Source organism: Ambystoma mexicanum, chromosome 7q (assembly GCF_040938575.1).
Source record: "Ambystoma mexicanum isolate Mex_15411 chromosome 7q, UKY_AmexF1_1, whole genome shotgun sequence".
In the NCBI taxonomy this organism is placed as follows: Eukaryota; Metazoa; Chordata; class Amphibia; order Caudata; family Ambystomatidae; genus Ambystoma; species Ambystoma mexicanum.
In genome coordinates, this window is record NC_090941.1 from 1,154,773,745 (window position 1) to 1,154,793,902 (window position 20,158).

A 20,158-nucleotide genomic window follows, 5' to 3' on the forward strand; every position below is an offset into this window, starting at 1 on the left:
TCGCTACTTTTCCCATTTTTATTGCTTTCACTGGGGTGGATGACGGGTTGGGATGTGTCTCAGGGTAGTATTTTTTATGGTTGTGTGGGAATTCAGATTTTATAGGTGTACGCCGTGCTGTTTCCCGTTCCGGGACCATTTTTTAACTTCCGTTTCCGTATATTTACGGTCACCGTACTTTCCGATTGCCGCTCATTACGGTGACCGCTCAGATGGGTGGCGGAATTGCACCTAGGGCGCCGTACGACGGCGGTGAGGGGCGTTTTGGGGACATTTCCGCCATCGCGGACTTTGCACTTCCGCCATGGCGTAGTGCTCGTGCACGATGGGTCGGAATTAGCCGCACTTTGCTACGTCGTGCAATGGCGGAAACGCTATTTACGCTATGGCGGTCAGGTCAGTCACTTTCCGCCAGGGTCGTAATGAGGGCCATTGAAATTTGGCAATTATATTCTTGACCTGATTCTAAATGAGTTTGCAGAGTTTGGTGGGATTCTGTAAAGAGGGGGCAAAATTTAAAAGGGGCCAAAATAATATAAAGGCTTATAAATGAGGTGCCATTTGACAAATCTACACTTAAATTGGTTTGTTTGTTTGTTTATTTTATTTCTATAGCGCTCCGGACCCGGGAGTAAAAGGGCGCTTAGTACAAGTTACAAGACACAGTACATGGTAATAAGCAGTGATAGTTGAACAACAGTTATATACAGAATATACAGACAATGGAGGTGATAGCAACCAATAATGACAAAATGAGACATGTGCAGTAGGTACAGTTTATAGCTAAGTCTAACTTAAAGGTTGACTTTTTGTCAGAAGCCACCCAATGGCAAGTTTCCTGAACGACTGGAAGGATTTGGATGACTTAATATTCAGTGGCAGGGCGTTCCAGAGTTGGGAGGCGAGGACAGTAAAGCTCGAGCCTCCGGCTCTTTTAGAGGTAAATCTATCTAGGTACTGTGAGACATAAGGTATTGGAAGATCTTGTGGTTCTGACAGAAGATTTCATGGTGAATTTGTTAGTAAGGTGGGGTGGGCTAGATGGTTGAGAGCTTTGTAAGTGAGGCAGAGGGTTTTTAGATTGATTTTATGTTGGATGGTGAGCCATTTGCATGTAGTTCTAGTGGCAGAGATGTGCTCACGCCTGGGAATGTTTAGCGCAGCCCATAGTGCATTATTTTGAAGGACTTGGAGTTTACTAATTATCGCTTGGTTGGCCCCTAAGTAGAGGCTGTTGCAGTAATCTAACTTAGATTGTATAAGAGCTCTAGCTAGCGTGAGGCAACTGTTAGAGGAAAGAAATGGTCTAGAGGCTCTAATTAGTTGTCCTGTATAGGCAGTGGCTGAAGCGGTCAAGTTGACTTGGTTAGTGAGGTTAATATTGGCATCGAGATAGAAGCCAAGTGTTTTCACGTTTTTGGCGACCGGGATGGTATTGCCATCAATTATGATGTTGGAGTAGTTGGGAGTTAGTTTTTGTCAGTTGTTCGGTGAATCAACAATGAGCAGTTCAGTCTTCTCGTCATTCAGGCAGAGGCCATGTGTGGCCATCCATGCCTGAATGACAGAGAAGATTTCATTGATCCTGGCTACATCAGTATTGTAATTGCCTGAGATGGTGAGGAGTATCTGGGTGTCATCCATGTCGTTTGTGTAGGTGACACCCAGACGGTCCAGTTTATCAAAGAGGGGCTTTGTAAAGATATTGTATAGGGTGGGTGAAACACATGAGCCTTGTGGGACACTGCAAGTGATAGGGATGGGGTCTGCTGCTGCCACCGGAGAGAAGACTCTCATGGTTCTATTGGCCAGGAAGGACTGTATCCACGTGACAGCATAGGGGGGAAAGTGGGCGGCAGAAGAGAGGTGGTTGCAGAGTATTTTATGATCGACCAGCTCGAAGGCTGCTCTGAGATCTAAGAGGAGTAGGATGGCAGCCTTGCCCTTATCTTTAATTTCTTCAATCTGACTTTTTTTTTAAATCAAATTTTATTAGGTTTCGCACATGTGTTAAAACAACGCAGAGCATATTTAAACATGAATAAACATGAAACCAGTTATAACCCCTCGCCCCCCACCCCTTCCCAATCCTCCACCCCCCACCAGTTCAAGTTCTCAGTAATTGCATATTTGACGGGTTCCGAAAAGGGCATAGCAAAGTCTACATGATGTGCACTTGGCACGCCGATTCATGGGCCGAGCTTTGAAGGACTCGAAGTTGGACCAGTGAACGATGGCCCGAGGCCCCCAGGGGGGAGTTCTCCAGGTCCGGTGCTTAAGATTACACTGAGCAGCCATATTTTTCAAAGAAGGGCAGCCATATTTCCTCGATGTTGGATCTAGATTCGTCAAGTAAATGTGTGAGGAATTCCATGTCGTAGATGGCCCGTACCATGCTTTTTCCCTGGGCATTCCGGGGTTCTTCCATTTTTGTGCCAGGCAGCACCTGGCCGCCACCAACATGACCTGCAGCATGTGGTCACGGGTATTTTCATGATCGTACCCAATGTCAATTCCGAAAAGGAGAAGCCAGGGGCAGGATGGCTCCACCCGATCTATCCCCTTAATCCATGTCAATACCTCCTCCCAATACCTCCTCCCAGTACTTCTGGACCACTGGGCACCTCCACCACATGTGAATATAATCCCCCTTTCGGTCCTACACTTCCAGAAATGTGGGTCGTACCCCTGGGTCGTACCCTGGCCTCATTCTTGCAATCCTCTGCGGGAGGTAGTGCCAGCGATGCAATACCTTGAGGGCCTGGTGGCGATACTGGAGTGAGGCCGTGGAGCGGTTGGCCCGCCTACACATCTCCCTCCACCTCTCGTCGTCGATCTCCTCACCCAGGTCCTTTCCCCATTGTGTGCGTGCAGGTGGGGGGTCTCTTGGGACAGAAAAGAGGAAGAGCTTGTAGAGGCGCGATATTGTTCCCTTGGAGCCCCTCGCCGAAAGGAGGAGTTTTTCAAAGTCTGTAAGGTCTCTCCTTAGGGTGTCCCCCCAGGATGGTTCGGTCAGGACTCCCTTAAGCTGGAGATAGCGAAAGTGGGACAGGGTGCCTATCCCCAGGGCCTCTTCCAGATCTTTCAGGGGTAAGAAAGAGCCCCCCACCCAGAGGTGACCAGTCCTGCTAAGGCCTGCCTCGAAAAACGTCTGGTACGCCGCTGGCTCCGCTATCTTGGCCAGGAAGGGGGGGCCCAAATGCAGCTCAAAGGGGAGGGCCAGGTTGTGAGCCAGCGGTAATAACGCCCTCCCTCCTTCCATAAGGACCACAGCACTTTTAGGACTGGGTGAAACAAGGCACTTCTGGGGATCTTCTTCCTCGGGACCCAGAGCCATTCCTCTATGGTGACGGGCGCGGGTGGCCCATTGTCCATGGCTACCCATTGTTTTTTCGTACCCTGGGCAAAGTGGTCGAGCAGGACCCTCAGTTGGGAGGCCCTATGGTATGTTTCAAGGTCAGGGTATCCCACCCCTCCATCCTCCTTCGGTCTGGTCAGCACCTCGTAGGAGATTCTATGTTTCTTGCCTGACCAGAGAAATTTGAGTAGGACTCGCTTCGTTTCCTTGAAAAACATTTTGGGGATCAGCACCGGGAGCATTTGGAAGAGAAATAAAAACTTGGGAAGGATTACCATTTTTTTGAGGTTGAGACGTGCCATCCAGGAGAGCCCTGACCCTGACCATCGCTCTATGTCTTTCTGTATTGCTGACCAGAGGGGGGGGGAAATTGGCCGGGTATAGGCCCTCGGGATCACGGGTGACCTGGACTCCAAGGTACCGGAATCCGTCATCTCTCAGCCTAATGGGGAGCCCGTTGACAAAAGTCATCTCTGAGTCTGGTAAATTACCCCCTACGAACGCAACCGATTTCTCCAGATTAACTTTGTACCCCGATAGGTCCCCAAAGCGTGAGAGGCCCTGCAGCATTCGGGGGACTGTTTGGGATGGGTTTGTGATATAGAGCAGTGCATCATCGGCAAATAGGCAGACTTTGCACTGCATCTCTCCGACCTGTACTCCCCTGATAGCTGCATCGTTGCGGATCAAGATTGTCCATGGTTCCATCACGAGCGCGTAGATTAGTGGGGACAAAGGGCATCCCTGCCGTGTACCATGCTTGAGGGGGAATGTCCTCGACTCGGTCCCATTTGCCACCCTCTAGCGGAGGGGGACGAGTAGAGCACGGAGATCCAACCCAGCCACCTGGGGACATACCCAGGGTCGTGAATACCTCCCTCATAAAGGCCCAGCTGACCCTGTCAAAGGCCTTCTCCGCGTCAAGGGCCAGTAGAAGCGCGCCTTCGTCACGGACCCCTCTCGAGGCAAGCACATGGAGCGTCTTCCGCATATTATCAGAACCCTGCCTGTTCAAGACAAATCCCGCTTGGTCGGGGTGTACCAGGCGCGGGAGGCAGCCCTCAAGTCTGGTGGCTAGGATTCTAGCAAAGATCTTAGCGTCCAGATTGAGGAGTGAGATGGGTCTATAAGACTCGCATTCCGACTGGTCCTTGCCGGGTTTGGGTATAACAGTGATGAGGGCCTGCAAAAATGTCGGTGGGATGGACTCCCGGTTCCTGATCTGGTTAAAAAATTTGGCCAGGGGCTTCAGCAGGACGGGTTGGGTCTGCTTGTAAAAATCGGCTGTATAGCCGTCTTCTCCCGGTGCCTTTCCCACCTTCAGTCTTTTGATGGCGCCCTCCACCTCCTCCTCCGATATCTCTCTCTCCAGGACCTCTAGCTCCACGTCGGACAGCCTAGGCAGAGGGTGTTCTGCCAGGTAGGCGCGGATGTCCTCCAGTGATTCTCCTGCCTTTTTGGAATAGAGTTTGCTGTAATAGTCAGCGAAACACTCCACCATTTCCTCGCGGCCCCCGTGAATCCCGCCCACTCCATCCCTGAGACGAGTGACTCCTCTCTCAACCCTGCAGCCCCAAGCCTTCTGCGCCAGTAGGGTCTCCACCTTATCTCCCCGTTCGTAGTACTTCTGCTTAGTGTATCTCATTTTCTTGATGACTTCCCCTATGAGGACCGTATGGAGTTCCTGTCTTTTACCCTGCATCTCCGCCAGGAGAGCCCCTCGATCAACCCCCGAGAGTCCCAGACTGGCTCGCAGAGCGCCCAGCTCTGCACAGAGTTTACCCTCGATTAGGCCCCTGTCCCGTTTACGTCTCGAACCCTACGCTATGAGAAGGCCCCTGAAAGTGGCTTTCGCGGCATCCCACACCATGGACATATCCGTCTCACCGGTGTCGTTTGTTTCAAAGTAGGCCAGCATTTCCTGTCTCATGAAATCACGAAATACTGGGTCCCTGAGAAGTGTATCATTACAACGCCATCGGGAAGATCTTGGGGAGATGGGCAGTGACCAATTCGCTATGAGGAGTTTGTGGTCCGACAAGTTATGGCTTCCACCTTCGGCTGTTGTGCCACCCCGTTCCCTTCCTCAAAGATTAACAAAAGGTCAATTCTGGTGTAGGTGCAATGAGGTAGTGAAAAAAAGATGTACCCCCCCCGGCTCGGGTTTGCTTTTCGCCAGACGTCCACCCAATAATGCTCTCTCAGGAAGGCCTGCAGGGCCAGATTGTCCTTGGAGATGCCCCTGGGTGTCCCCCCTCTCGTGGACCACCATTCAAGCCTCGGGTCCATTATAAGGTTGAAGTCCCCCCCAGTATCATGGCTCCCTCTGCCCACTCATCCATGACATGAAAGACCTGGGTGAGGAAGTGTATTTTTTGAGTTGGGCGCATAAAGAGTGGCCAGGGTAACGCGCTCTCCCTCACAGGTTCCCTTAATGCCCAGGAAACGACCACCAAAACCCCTCTTGGTTTCTATATCTGTGAGACGGAACGCCCTGCTCAGGAGGATTCCCACCCCTTCCTTCTTAGAACTTCTATGTGAGGCCCAGTAATTGCACCCAATGTCTTTCCCCTTGATCTTCGATTCCCTGCCTTGCCTGTAATGTGTCTCCTGTAGCAAGAGAACCGTTAGGTGTTGCTTACGGAACATGTTACTTGTGAGAGATCTCTTATTCTGGGAGTTAAGGCCCTTGACATTCAACGTGCCTATCTTTGCTTCAATCATTGCCATTTTTCGTTACGCGCACTGAAATCGCCTCTAAGTGTCTGCTACTCGGAGTCCGTTGCAAAAAAAGTGTCCATAGTTTGAGCTGGTTTTCCCTTTCCCCTCGAGCCCCACGAGGGGCACCCCCCTCCCCACCTACCCCCCTTACCCATTTTGTGGGGCGTTCGCCGCCGGGTCCCCGGGTGGGGATGTGACTGGGAACGAACCACCAGGGTCGCTCCCTGGCCCCGGGAAAAAATTTTCTTAGGTGTAGCGCTTTCCAACATGTCTCTCTTCGTTAAGTACCGGCCCTTTCTGATCCGCGGTGGGGAACTGGCTGTAGCGTCTCCCGAGCCAGGCACCCCCCGGCCTTGGTACCTGGTCGTGTCCCCTTTGCCCCGGGCGGGGCGTGTCACGGCATGAGGCCTGGAGAGGCGCCGGCTGTTGTCCGTGTGGAGTCGCCGTGTAACTTCCTATGAAACCATACAACAGCCTCTAAATGGGCAACACTTCAACCCTGACCGAAGTCGATTAAACAAAGAACTCCCCACAGGTCGTGGGAAGAAAACACTATGACCGGCGGGCTCCATGAATCGTTGCATGCTCTCGTGGGGTGTGGATCAGGCCTTCTGTGCAGAAAGGTGAGCCTAGGTTGCTGCTCGTGCGCTCATATAGGGTCACCTCGGTCTGTGGGTGGATGTTTGGTTTTTCGAAATTTACGTGAGCCTTTGACCTTTAGCTTCCCCTGTGAGAGGTCTGGGCCTCGAGGGGCACGAGGGCGGTCTCAGTTGGTTTCGTTCTGATTTGCTGATGGTCCCGCGATGTCGCCTGTGAGATCCTTGGTGGCCCTTCGGATTTCCGCTTCTGTGACTAGTTGGTACCGCTGGCCCTTTCATTCAAATGCTAGGTGGAATGGGTGGCCCCAGCGATAGCGTGTCCCCTTTTCTTGTAGCCACCTGGTGATAGTGCAGCATTTCTTTCACATCTGGAGAGTGAGGGCCGAGAGATCCTGGTAAATCGTCACACTGGAGTTACCATGTTGAATATCCCGTAAGGTTCTCGCCCTCTCCAACACCCTAGCCTTGTCCTTATAGTAGTGAAATCTTGCAAGAACTGAGCGTGGACCTCTAACCCCCCTGCCGGCCCGATGGACTCTATCAAGCAGGAGAGTCTCCCCCGAGTCCGACCTAAGGACAATTCTGATGATGTCTTGGATTTTGCTTTCAAGTCCAACCGGGGTCTCTCCCTCCGACTTCTCAAGGCCAAAAATTCTCAAGTTGTTTCTCCTCTCCCGGTTCTCCATGTCGTCGACCTTGAGCCGGAGGTCCTCCTCGCGGCGTTGCAGTTCCTGAAATCTAGTTTCCATTTGTGCCTCGAGGATGTCCGTCGATGCCTGGTTGCACTCGACCCCTTCTACCCGATCCTCCAGCGTTGAAACCTTGGATGTGAGGTACGCCAATTTGGCCCCCATGTTTGTCCTCATACCCCTAATCTCTTCTAGGATCGCTTGGATGTTGCTCTGTATGGCATTCATGTCCGGGGTTGCGAGGCTGCAGGGCCGGTCTCCATTTCATGGGACCCAGACGTGTATTGGTATTGCGCAAGGGTCTCCCTCCAGTTCATGGGGTATCGATCGCATCAAGCTATATTGTTGTCCTGAGGTGTCTTCCGGGTGGCGGAGTGGCCCAGGCGCGCTCCCGCGACGGCCTGAGCCTTCTCCGGTGGTCGGGTGGGCGCCTCTGCCACTAATCCGGAGCCCCGTGGGGGCTGTGGGGGGGTAGGCCGTTGGGGCGGTGGTCAGGCGTGGAAACGTGGGCCGTTGAGATGGTTCCGAGGCACGCCTCACGTCGGCCCAGGCACAGACGAATCACTGGTGGTGAGAGTGGTGGGGGGAGCGCTGGCCCCCCAGGCGCCCCGGACTGAGGTAAGTATAGCGGTAGTACCCCCGTATCCCCTATGATGGATGAGCCGGCCGCCGGCCGCTGTTGGAACTTCTCAGGAGGCCCGCACGGCGTTGGGCCCTGTGTGTTGGTCACACGAGCTGTTCCTCCTCTCTGGTGGGGTCGGATGACCCGCTGCATCCGGCGTGGGGGCTCCTCTGAGATGTCCGGAGAGGCGGGGCCATCAGCCGTGTGGCCTAAGCCGCTGATGGGGATCTCTGCAGGGCCCGTCCGAGCCGTCGATAGCACCTCAGGCCTCGGTGCACGAGTCAGAGCGGGTGGGGAATTCGACTCCTCCCACCACTACGCAGCCAGGTGATGTGCGGCTCCCGCCCGGGGCCTTCCCTCAGGTGCAGGGGGTCGCCGTTCACAGGTCGCTATCTGGGGAACGGGGGCATCTCCGAAGTCCGGTCAAGCTTCTGGGTAGTCCACAGCGGTTCCCCTTCTCAACGATCGCTGGTAGATGGGGTTAAAAAGCACTTAAGGCATGTTTATCCGTGGGTTTCCCGGGGCCATGCGGGGAGCTTGAGATTCAGGCAGCCATCTTGCCCGCGCCCCGTGGTGGCCTCCTCAATCTGACTTTTAAGATCAACCAGGGCAGTTACTGTTCCATGGTGAGGCCGGAAGCCAGACGGACGCAATCCGAGTAATTGGTTGGACTCTAGGTAATGCTGAATTTGCAAGTAAGCAACTCTGTCAAGGATTTTTAACAGGAAGGGAACGATTGTGATAGGCCTGTATCTTGTGGGGATGGCTAGATCCAAGGTCTGTTTTTTTAGTAGCGGGAGGACCCATGACTGTTTCAAATTGTTGGGTACCGAATTGGTGGAGAATGACACGTTTATGAGCTTAGAAATGAAGGGGGCGAGGTCTCCTGCTGCATCTTTTATAATCTGTGCGGGGCAACTGTCCCCTTTGCAGTTTGACGGTTTGAGGGAGGTTATGATTTTTTGCACTTCTAGTACCGTTACTTTTTTGAAGGTGAAGCCATGGTTAGTGTTAGGGGTGGTGGGTGGGCTAGGGATAGGGGGGCTAGGGGTGGGGCTACTATTAGAAAGTTGTAGTCTTTTATTTTCAATTTTTGTTTGTAGGCCAGTGATTTTGTTCGTAAGGGCATCTTGGATACTAGTGCACCAGAGTTGGTCCTTCACGGACATGTCCGTAGGTGGATTGGGGTTTTCTAGCTCATTCAGGATGGTGAATAATTATTTGGTACTGGAACTAGTATTACTTATTCTTATATTGTAGGCTTCCTTTTTAGTGCGAATTATTTCTTTTTTATAAAGGGAGGATGCATTTGTGAGATTGATTTTGTGTTCCTCTGATGGATTCATTTTCCAAAGGGTTTCCATTTTGGACTTTTTATTTCTTAGTATTTTAAGTTCTGGTGTGTACCAGGCGTTAAGAAGTGCTTTGGGTTTACCTTTGCGTAGTTTTGGAGGGGCAACAAGGTTGATAACTTTGGTCATGGCGTTATTGTAGGCCTCTACTAGTAAGTTAAGGTCCGATGTGTTGGGGATCATGTTTAGGGTGGGTAGAACCAATGGGATGAGGGCTTCAGTGGTAATGTTCTGCTTATTTCTCGTCAGACATGCTGGTGCAGGTGGGCACTGTATGTGGTGTGGGTTATTAGTGCTAATGTCAAATGAAAGTAGGAAGTGGTTGGTCCATATAAGTGGTTGGGGGTCTTTGCAGATAATGCTACAGTTGTGGGCAGCGAGCCAGTCTAAGGTTCTGCCTTTCTGATGTGTAGGTAAAGTGTTAAGTTGAATGTAGTTGTGTTCACAAACTGCATTAGCAAGGGAGGATGCTGGAGTGTCGTGAGGATCATTGTATCCCAAGTTAAAGTCACCTAGAATAATGTTCTGTGATAAAGGTTTAGATTTGTCAGCTATGAGGGAGGTTATATCTTCCTCGAAGGAACCTATGGGACCAGGGGGTCTGTATATTAGTTCCAGGGTGATAGTATTCTTAGGGGTGGTTTGAATTTTAATGGATAGGTGTTCACAGGAATTTAGAGGAAGGGAGGTCACAGATCTAATGTCAAGCGAGGATTTGAATATAAGTGCTAATCTCCTCCACGGGCATTAGGTCTGTCGGCCCTGAGGATGGAGTAGTTGTCTGGAACCGCAAGGGTTAGAGAGGGACCTGCTGCGGCATGAAGCCAGGTTTCTGTGGTGGCGAGGAAATCCAGGTCTGCTGAACGGATGATGTCGGCAATTTCCATGGGGTGGGCCACAAGGGGTCTAACATTAAGTAGGGCTCCTTTGAGTGGCACAGTGTTTGCAATGGTGTTTTTATTAGTGACTTTAGTTGTAGGATTGTTGGTCATTTTGTTAAGTAAAGTGGGGAGTCTATAGCCTAGTCTGTCGTTACGGGTCATGAGGTTAGTTAGGGTAGGCTGTAGGGCGATCTTCTATCATATTTCGTGAGTTCTGGATATTGTCAGAATGGTCATCTGTGGCGAGGTTAGGTGGAGGGTTACCTAAAGTAACGCTGATTTTAGTACTGTGGTCTGTAGGTGCACTGTGGGGGAAAGGAGGCAGGGAGGGCAGGAAGGGTGTGGGGCAGGGAACAGGGTGGTGTCTAGGACAGCCAAGCTTGGTGAGTCCATTGCTGAATGGGATATAACTATTTCTGCTACATAGCGTGCAATCGGGCATAATGCAGCAAGGGAACGTGATGAATACTAGCCAGGCAGGCATAGTTCAGATATGGATTCGGGGTGGGATGTTGGCAAAATGATAATAGATCTAGATATAAATGTTTTTGCAAAGTCTGGTGGGATTCTGCCAAGAGGGGACAAAATTAGAGGGGCATCTGAAAATATTGTAAAGGCTTATAAATGTGGTGCAATTTGACGAATCTACACAAAAGTTTGCAAAAAGATTTTAGATCTAGATATAAATGTTTTTGTGAAGTCTGAATGTATTTTGTCAAGTTTCGGGCTAAGTTATATGAATATTGTATGTGCAAACATTTGACACGTTTGAAAAAATAAAACATGGGTGGATTTCCAGGAAACTTGTGTAAGGAGCATTGGCAAGGACCTTAAAGCATGGTTTTGCAAATGTGCCTGTGTTTTATTTTTTGACAAGTGTCATAATGTAGGTACAAAAAATAGTGATTACCTTGGGTGACTGAGGTGTAGCCTGTGGCCATGGGCAGTGGCTACATTGTCTGTGTCATGGAATAAGGTCATGATCCGGACAATCTGGCTACTGGCCATGACCACGAGGGAGAACACATGGGGTTAACGTGGCCATGTCCACCTGGGACCGGCTTTGTGGTAAAGTTATTCAAAAGTGGGATAGCTTTGAAAGGGAAGAAAAATGTGCTTGTAGTAATATGGTCATAGGGTTCTCTCTTCGCCTTCTGAAGGTTGCCATGGAAAGCAAAGAGGGGCCCTGTATGGAACACTGCCTTCCCTTTCCATGGTGGCCATCTAGGAAACAAACGTTCCTTCCTATAACGGGACACCACAGGCATCACGGTGTAGGAAGAAAAATCCTTTTTTTAGCACCCCAGGTTCCTTCTTTGGGAACCTGGGGTGCTAATGGCCTTCATCCCCCATTGCATGGGCTGGAATGGGGGGAAAATGGTCCAGAGTCCATGTTATTCACCCTCGCTTCGCTTGGGCTGATAACTTGGGCTGCCGGGCTGGTATCCACTGTTCCAGTCCCTGGAATGGGTGATGAACGCCACTATATTCCCATTAGCATAATACAAAATGCTAGTGGAAATGTTGGAAAATCTTATTGAGTGTATGCACTTTACTGAGAAATGTAAAGTAGATGGAGTCTATACGTTTTTTTTCTAGTTCTGTTTTTTAACTGTGAAAGGTGGTTCCTAAAGGAACATTTCTTTTGTTGTTTTTTGATGTTTTAATTTTTTCGGGAGGGTAGCTTAGAACGAAAGGTGGGGAGGGAAAAGAGGGAAGAGGCACCAAGCACTAATATGGAGGGGCAGGTGGACAGGGGAAGATGTTGCACATGTGTTAGTTCTAAGGTAGGGGGCCGTGTTTCTCATGCTCCTTGATTACCACTTCAGAAGCACTTCGAAATTGCTTCCCTCTTCAGAATGTTGTGTTGTAGTTTATACAGAGGACTGTTGTCTTAAAAAAAAGAAATATGGTACAACAGGCTCTTTAATGGCTTGCAAGGTAGCTGGTGCGATATTGTGTCCCACAGAAGTAGGCTATGTGGTTACAGTATTGGTTGAGGAAGATGAGTTGGAGGAAGAAAGCCTCCTACTTGCTAAGAAAGGAACAACCTTTCTGAGAGCATTGCGGTCATTGGGTTTGGCGTGGCAGCACATGGAGGTGGTCCTGTAGGAGTACTGTCCGGGGAGTCTGCGACTGAGTACAAAGTGCATTTCAATTTGGCAGCTTTATCCTTTGGTACATTCCCAACAGTGGTAAAGAACTGCCACACCCATGATTCCCTCTGAGTGCTAGAGGTAGGCACTTCCTCTACCTCTTCTTCTTGGTCCACTTCATTGTCTTTGGAAGTACTGTGCTTTTTTTCCTCCAGCTGGTGGTGGTAGTGGCTCTTGGGGACGAGGGATGGCAATAAGTGATGCCATTTTTAAGATAAATAGCATTTTTGCTAAAATTCTTCCAAGTATGTGCTGTGTACTAGATTGTTAATGGATAATGAGTAAGAATAGGTGTAGGAGCTGTGCAAGGGAAATTTTGAAGTTGAAAGTGCCTACATCAGTAGAAAATGCAGTTGCGAACTGTCTGCGAAGCATGGATCTGATCGCAAAGCTGATCGCAAAGTGCAGACGCGTTCTCAGACATGTCATCATGCTGCATGCCAGCGTATGGTCACGTGGCACTGTCTGGAATTTTCACGATGGAGTCAGATGTAAAATCAGTTGAAAAAGTTGCAAAAAGTGTATAGAAGTGTTAGAAATTATGCTAGAAGGTGGGAAATGGCACAGTTTTAAGGTCAAACTTTGTAAATTGCATAGACATGTTGCTATATTGGGTAAGTATGAAAATAGCAGGCACTGGTAAAAACCCATGAAAATTCACTGACATAATATTGTTAAAGGGACGTTATGGTTAAGTTGCACTAATAAAAACCGTTGATGTCCTGGGTGTTAGTCTTAGCAGTGCATGGTGGTGGCACGAGTTATGGTTACCTAGCTTACCATAAATAGCGAATCTCTGAGGTTTTTCGGTTTTACTTGTAACCATAACATCCCTTTAACAATGTTTTTTCAATTAATTTCATAGGTTTTTATTAGTGCAACTTAACTGTAACGTCCCTTTAACAAAGTTTCTTCATTGAATATATATGTTTATTACACAGTAGTGGCTGTGTAGTTATGGTAAAGTTGCTAATCCCATAGGAAGAGCACTTTTTGGGTGGCTTATAACTCCGCTCTCCCTGGATGAATCCTCACCAAACTTTGCAAAAAAGTATATGGCCCACTGTGAATTTGGTGAGGTTTGGTCCAGGGGGGGCAAAGTTATAGGGGGGTCCCGAAATTTCCTTTTTTTCCCAATGACTGAATGGGGAAAAAACGTGCACGCCTACAGCCCAAACCGCTGGACGGATTTTCACCATATTTGCTGCAGGAGCAGCGGCTTGGTCCCGAGAGCGTGCTTTTGTACATTTTCTGAAAATCCGTCCAGTAGTTTTTTTTTAAATGATCAAAAAGTAGGTCTAAAAAAATTAGTGATATCTATGTCCGCTCCACAGACACACTTCCCTGTTCGCTCCACGGACAGGAAACCGATTGGCTGATCGGCTCGCTGTGTGTGTGTGTGTTCACTGATTGGATGGTGAAGAGCGTGAAGTGCGTCAGATTTTTTCTGATGCGCCTGCCATCTTGGATCTGCAGACATCTGCGGACAGCACCGTGACAAACGGGGGAGAAATACAACTTTGGCAAGTGTGTTGGTGTGTAAGAGTGTTTGGGGAGGGTGGGGGAGTAAGAGATGGGTCAAACGCTGTATTTATTTAGGTGGCAGGCACCCCCGTTGTGTTTGTCTTATCCGCGGACAGCCTCGCTGTCCGGGATGTCCGCAATCAGTCAAAAAGGGGGTGTCCTAAGGACACTATTCATGTCGGTACTGTCCGCAGGCAAGTTGAAAATGTTCTAAGAACACGTGTGGAGTCTGGGATGTCCGTAATTATCCAGAATGGGGGTGTCCTAAGGACACTATACCTTTTCTTGCTGTACGCAAGCAAAATGAAACTGTTCTTAGAACACATTCGGAGTTCGGGATGTCCATAATTAACCAAGATGGTGATATCCTAAGGACGGTATTCCCGTCCGTACTGTCCGCAGGCAAGTTGAAACTGTTCTAAGGACATGTACGGTGTCCGCGGACATAAAAAATGCCCATATGGCATAGTTAAAATGTTTGATTCTATGGGTGTGATCTATGGGTGTGATATGCTGCAGTGGTTGTGGCCAGAGCCTAGAGTCTTGGGTGCATGACCGAATATCTATCAAATATTTGCAAATCTACAGTTTGTGTACTGTTTGATTTGTATAGTTTGTATGTGAAGTTTTGGCTAGGTCATGTCATTAAGATTGTAGAGTTTGGTAACAAGCAGTGCAGTATAACATATCCATGGAAGTAAACTTTTTGTATTGTGGTGTATGGTTAGATGTTTGCTTCAATGGTTCTGTTATGCAGCAGTATTTATGCGTTCAATTAGAATATACTTACTGTTTGATTTTTTGTGATTGGATATATTTTTTTATGAGTTGGGTAACTGGAGCAGATATTCTTTTTCAATTTCTGTGATAAAAGAAAAGATCATGTAAGTGGAGGTATTTTATAAAGACTTATTACATTGCATAATAGACATTTCAGCTTTTTTTCAAACCTCATATTTTGTAGTTTACAAACCAGTGTACTGTGCAATTTGCACAGTTTCTGTGTTTGATTTTTCAATCATTGGGTCTGTGGGAAAAAAATCCATGTTATGCTACAGTATACTTGTTTGTTTGTTTATTTTTAGTGTTCACTTGTTGTTTCTGGCTAATGTTCTATCTGTTGGCATGTTGCAGATTGTTAGATACCTGTTGTTGAATTTTAACAGGTTATAGTGTATTATTCATATTCTCAAGTTGCTGATATCTGTTGGGTTGTTGCAGATTTTTGGAGCAGTTAGATACATTTTGGCGTATTCTAACTGTTTATTTCTTGTTATAATTTAGTGGTATTGATTTATCTTTTTGGTTGTTGCAGAATCTGGGGCAGTTAGATACCTGTTGGCGTATTCTAACTGTTTATTTCTTCTTATAATTTAGTGGTATTGATTTATCTGTTTGTTTGTTATAGAATCTTGGGGCAGTTAGATACATGTTGGCGTATTCTAACTGTTTATAGTTTGTTAATTGAAGTTTTATTAATGTTTATGCACAGATTAGTTATTATTGTATTGATTTATTTGTTTGGTTGTTGAAAAATCTTGGAGCATTTAGATACCTGTTGGCGTATTCTAACTGTTTATAGTTTTCCAATTGAAGTTTTGTTAATGTTTAAGTACAGATGAGTTATTAAATTTTGGTTTTAAGAAGATTAAATAAGCATTAGTAGGATTTGCTAGTAATCTCTGCTTTAGAGTAATGGTACTATTATTACATTCGAACCATCCACATTTCTTTTTTATATATGCAGTGTAGTGACCTGCATTGGTTGTGGCTCCTGCGTGTTAGATTATACCTATTGTTGTGAAGGTTTTCTTACCAAGTGATACTTGACCAGGTGTGAATACAGTCAGCTTGCAGTTGTTTTTGGTATTTAGTATTACGTATTTACTATGTGTTTGTATTAGTAAGGTGGAGCGATTATCTGAATTGCCGGTAGTACATAATCTGCCATGGTTTGCATTTTGTACAAGTTGCTGAAATGGAACGGATTCACAATTAGGTATGGATACATGCATGAAGCGCTCATTAGGGATTTGTTCCTGTGCCACATTGTTGCAGAGAGTGCATGTATGTTTCCACATGTATGAAATCTGGAAAATGGCATTTATAGGTATGTTTTTGTTTTCCAGTACTTGTAGTAAGTACATTAGACATTCTTGTGGATCTTCTTGTGAGTTTATAGTGAATTTCACCATTCCAGCACAGTAGTCCAATCGTCTTATTCCATGAACACTATATGTGTTGTCAGGATTGTTGGTTGCATTTCTATGAAGGACTAACATTTGCAAACACAATTGGTCTGTACTGTGTAAGTAAATGTTGTCAACAATTGGTGGCAATTGAAATAGAATATTGATCGCTACATTTGCGTAGCAATTTACACCAGTTATATTTGAAAATTTGAATGGACCAGATAGTTCTGTGTCCAAGTCATTTTTTTGGAGTGTGTGTTGCTTCTTTGAAGAAGTACCTGAGTTACTTTGAGTAATAGATTCTTCTTTGGTGTGGCAATTGATCAAGTATTAGCTTCTTTTACTCTCTTTGGAGGATTTGCAGTGAGATCCTGTTGCATTTCTGTTTGAAGTATTATTCTTTTACAACGTTTTCCTTTTTGTGGAATAGGATATGTTTTTAGATGGGGGTGTATAGTGAACGTGGTCTATTGTATTCTAAAATGCAAGGAAAATCAGCGTTTACTTTACTTGCATCAAAGTTGTTTAGAAATAGACCATAAGGTGTACGTAAGCGTGATAGTGCTACGTATCTCATGCCTTCTTTAAAGACTGTGTTCCCAATATCTATCAATGCTTTATCTAGGGTAAGACCTTGTGATTTGTGAATGGTGACTGCGTATGCTAGAGTTAAAGAAAATTGTTCTCTGCGTACATACATGTCTTTGAAAAGAAGGAATCGAGCTGTTGAGCGCCCTATCCTTTTTACTTCTGAAAGTTTGTCAAAGAGAATATTGACAAACTGAATGTTGTTGTCACGTGCGTATGTTTGAAAGCCAACAAATGTACCCAGTGCTCCATTAATTAGTCCTTGCTCCACATCAGCATATCCTCCGTTCTTTTTTTAAATGCCCCATTTTCTGAGGAACTGGGTAAAAATCTACATTAAAAAAATAATAAAATGGTTACACTATGAGAGAGAGGGAGAGTGATGGGTGAAATGTGAAGTGATAGGCAAGAAAGCAGAGGGAGAGCAGTGGGTCAGAGGAGGAAGCGCTGCACAAGAGAGCAGAGGAAGCAGTGATGCGGTGGCCCAGAAAACTGAGAGCGAGCAGAGGTACAGAAAGTAGAGGGAGCGTGTGGTCAGTGAGCCAGAAAGCAGAGAGGAAGCGGTTGGCCAGAAAGAGGCAGTGAGCTGCAGATTGGGAAAAAGGATGAGGGAAGAGTGCGATAGAATGGGAGAAAGGATGCAAGATGCAGAAGCAGCACAAAAGAATGAAGGACTCTATATTGTGGGAGGAATTGTAGAGTGTGAGTTGGAGTATGATTTGGAGTGCAGCAGGGACTGGGCAGTGCAAATTGTGACTTGACAGTGTGATATAGCACGTGAGTATTAGTATGACAGAGTGCGAGGTTAAGGAATGCAAGTTGTGATGGAGAGTTGGTGAGATGTGTGTTGGTGAGAGAGGTGTGGGGGATTGGAGAACATGGAAGGGGAATATTTTCAGCATTACAACTGATAATGATCAATTTAGTTGATACTATTAAATAGGCATGAACATTAAACCAGAAATGTAGCCATATCAAACACTGTTCTGCCAAGCCAGAGACATTAATACAAAAGATACATAATAATGATACCCTGACTCTCTTGTAGCCTTGCACTCTGCCTATTTCCTGCAATCTGGCAATCTTACACCCTCCAGTTAATACAAAATGTCCTGCAAAAATGCCGCAATAAATAAAGGTTTGTGCCGCAAAATTTGCCATTTCATGCTGCAAAATTTGCCATTTCATGCCGCAAAATCCTGGAAGGTCTGTCTTTTGTAGGTACACCATTTACTAAGACAATTAAAGATTGCTCTATTGGACATTGTAGTCCCAATATGTGCACATTTTCTTTTACATCTAATGTTAAATAAACTACTGTTTTTGGTTGAAGGCGTATTATTGCTTGAAATGGGTGCACTGTTTGAATTATGATGCTCTCATATAAATTGAGTTGTTGCAGGGGTTGTGGTAGTGGGAATAATTCCAAGTTATTTGTGATAGCACGTGAAGGAGTTTGGTTGTTGTCAAGTTTTGTAGTGCAGTAACTGCAAATTATTAAGGGGTCAGTTATTTCATATTTGTTTTCTGCTATAAGGTAGAGAACTAATTCAAACCATTTTGGAATCTTCATTGTCTTCTATTTTGTATGTTACGTCTATAGTTATTGTGTTACTTTTATAAAAAGTTCTGCGGCAACACACACACACATGGTTTGGTACTTCAGCGGATGTACTTTTAAATTTTAGTTTTCTTTTTTGTATGTGTGTAATAGAAGGCTTCCATTTGTACAATTGTTGCTAATCTGTTGTAAAGCTATTGCATTTTGTAAGTGGCTTTCACTTCCAAAATATGTTTTCTGGATATGCTCGATTTCTTTGATTTCTTCGAGTAGGTCTTTGGCTGTACCATATAGAAGATTGTTATTTAAATTGGCAAGTGCTAAAGCAGGACGTTTAGCATAGTACAGTTTATAGACTAGATTTCTTATAGTTGAATGATGTGTTGATATCATTTTGATATGATGGAAGGTGGTTTTGCAAATAGGTCCTGAAATGCAGGCTAATGAATGTCCTTGTAGTCCTGTGTATTTGCGCACTGGACAGGCATCCATATTTTGCAGCAGTTTCATTTTGATTTTGTCTTTGCCTTTCACATACTGATTGAGGAACTGGCGTAAAGATTTGAAAGATTTTTTGGGAATGTTATACATTGACGTGCATGGCCATTTGTATACTGGACGTTCTGGTTCAGTCGAATGGAGAGGTAATACTGGGTTTTCTGGGGATATTTTTGTAAGCAGTATTTATTGTTGCATTATGGTATTATTAAGTTTTTCATAACCTCATCGACTGCTATGTATGGCAATTGGGTTTGTTTGGTTTTGTTTGTATGCTTCTTCATTAAAATATGGTTCTGTGCTCGTGGTGTGACTCCATTCACCTCCACAGATATTTAAGAAGTTATTTTTGTTAACATTCCGTTTATTGAGAAGTCTTTTTTGTAATGTAGTAGTTTGTTTTGTTAGTATTTATTTATTTATTTATTCGCATTTGTATAGCGCACTTGCAGCCCATGGACATCGAGGCGCTGTAAGTGTTTCATTCTGTTCAACACTAAAATAAATAACTTTCTTTTGAGAAGGATTGCACTGTCTATCAAAACTTCTAAGATTAATTTTCTACGGTAGGTTTTAAGGGTTGTGCATGATTTGTCTCCTGTTTTATAAGATTCCGAAGGACTCTGTGGCGGAATATTTTTGCAAAAATACTTTCTTGGGTATTGTTACTTGCTAGTATATCAAGATTTATAGGAGCAGTTTTAGCAGTAGTGGTAGCTGAAATCTTGTTAATCATTTTCTGGTTCGTTTTACATTTTGATAGAGGAGGCAAAGTTTTTGTACTGGAAGCTTGTTTTGTTTCGCTAAATGACTGTATTAGCTGTTTTGTTTGAACTTTTCGTACAAACTCTGCTAGAGATGGATGCTTATTTTGGACCCTTTTATTTTCATTTACTCTCTTTCTATGTTGCTTTCTACGGACTTGCTTTTTGGTAGGCATTCTTTGGGGTCTGTTGAAAAAAAAAAGAAGGTATGGGTTGGGCCGTTCTGCAATGTATGTGTGCTGTGTGCATGAGTGTCTGAGTATTATGGTAAAAATGTATGTGGTGGTGTGTGATTGTGCATTGGGCAGCTACAAATAGTTGGGAAGGCTATTCTTCTATTTGTGTGTTACTATACTGTGGTTCAAATGACAGTAGAAAGTGAGCTAGTGGTGAGGAGAAGCACTAATAGTAAATCTATATAAATTAAAACAGTTCTTTGTTTTGTAATACTAACATTCTAGGGGTTGAGTTATGTTATTTGTGTTGCATGTAAGCGTCCCCCAAAAACGCACCCCCCTTAGTGAGAGGCAATGACGGACACACCCCAGGAGGGAATGAGACCAATACAAGTGCGGGTGAGATCAAAAGGGTTTTTATTCAAACCAATATAGGGCATGCAAAGGACTCTAAAGACTCCGAGAGCGCTCAATCTG

The 20,158-nt window shown here is 45.8% G+C and overlaps 1 protein-coding gene across 1 annotated transcript in view; it reads right to left on the bottom strand.

Moving 5' to 3' along the window:
• The window catches only part of LOC138528287 (nicotinamide N-methyltransferase-like), a 215,109-nt gene that overhangs the window by 133,526 nt on the left and 61,425 nt on the right, over nucleotides 1–20,158 (bottom strand). The gene's annotated exons all lie outside the window — the stretch shown is intronic.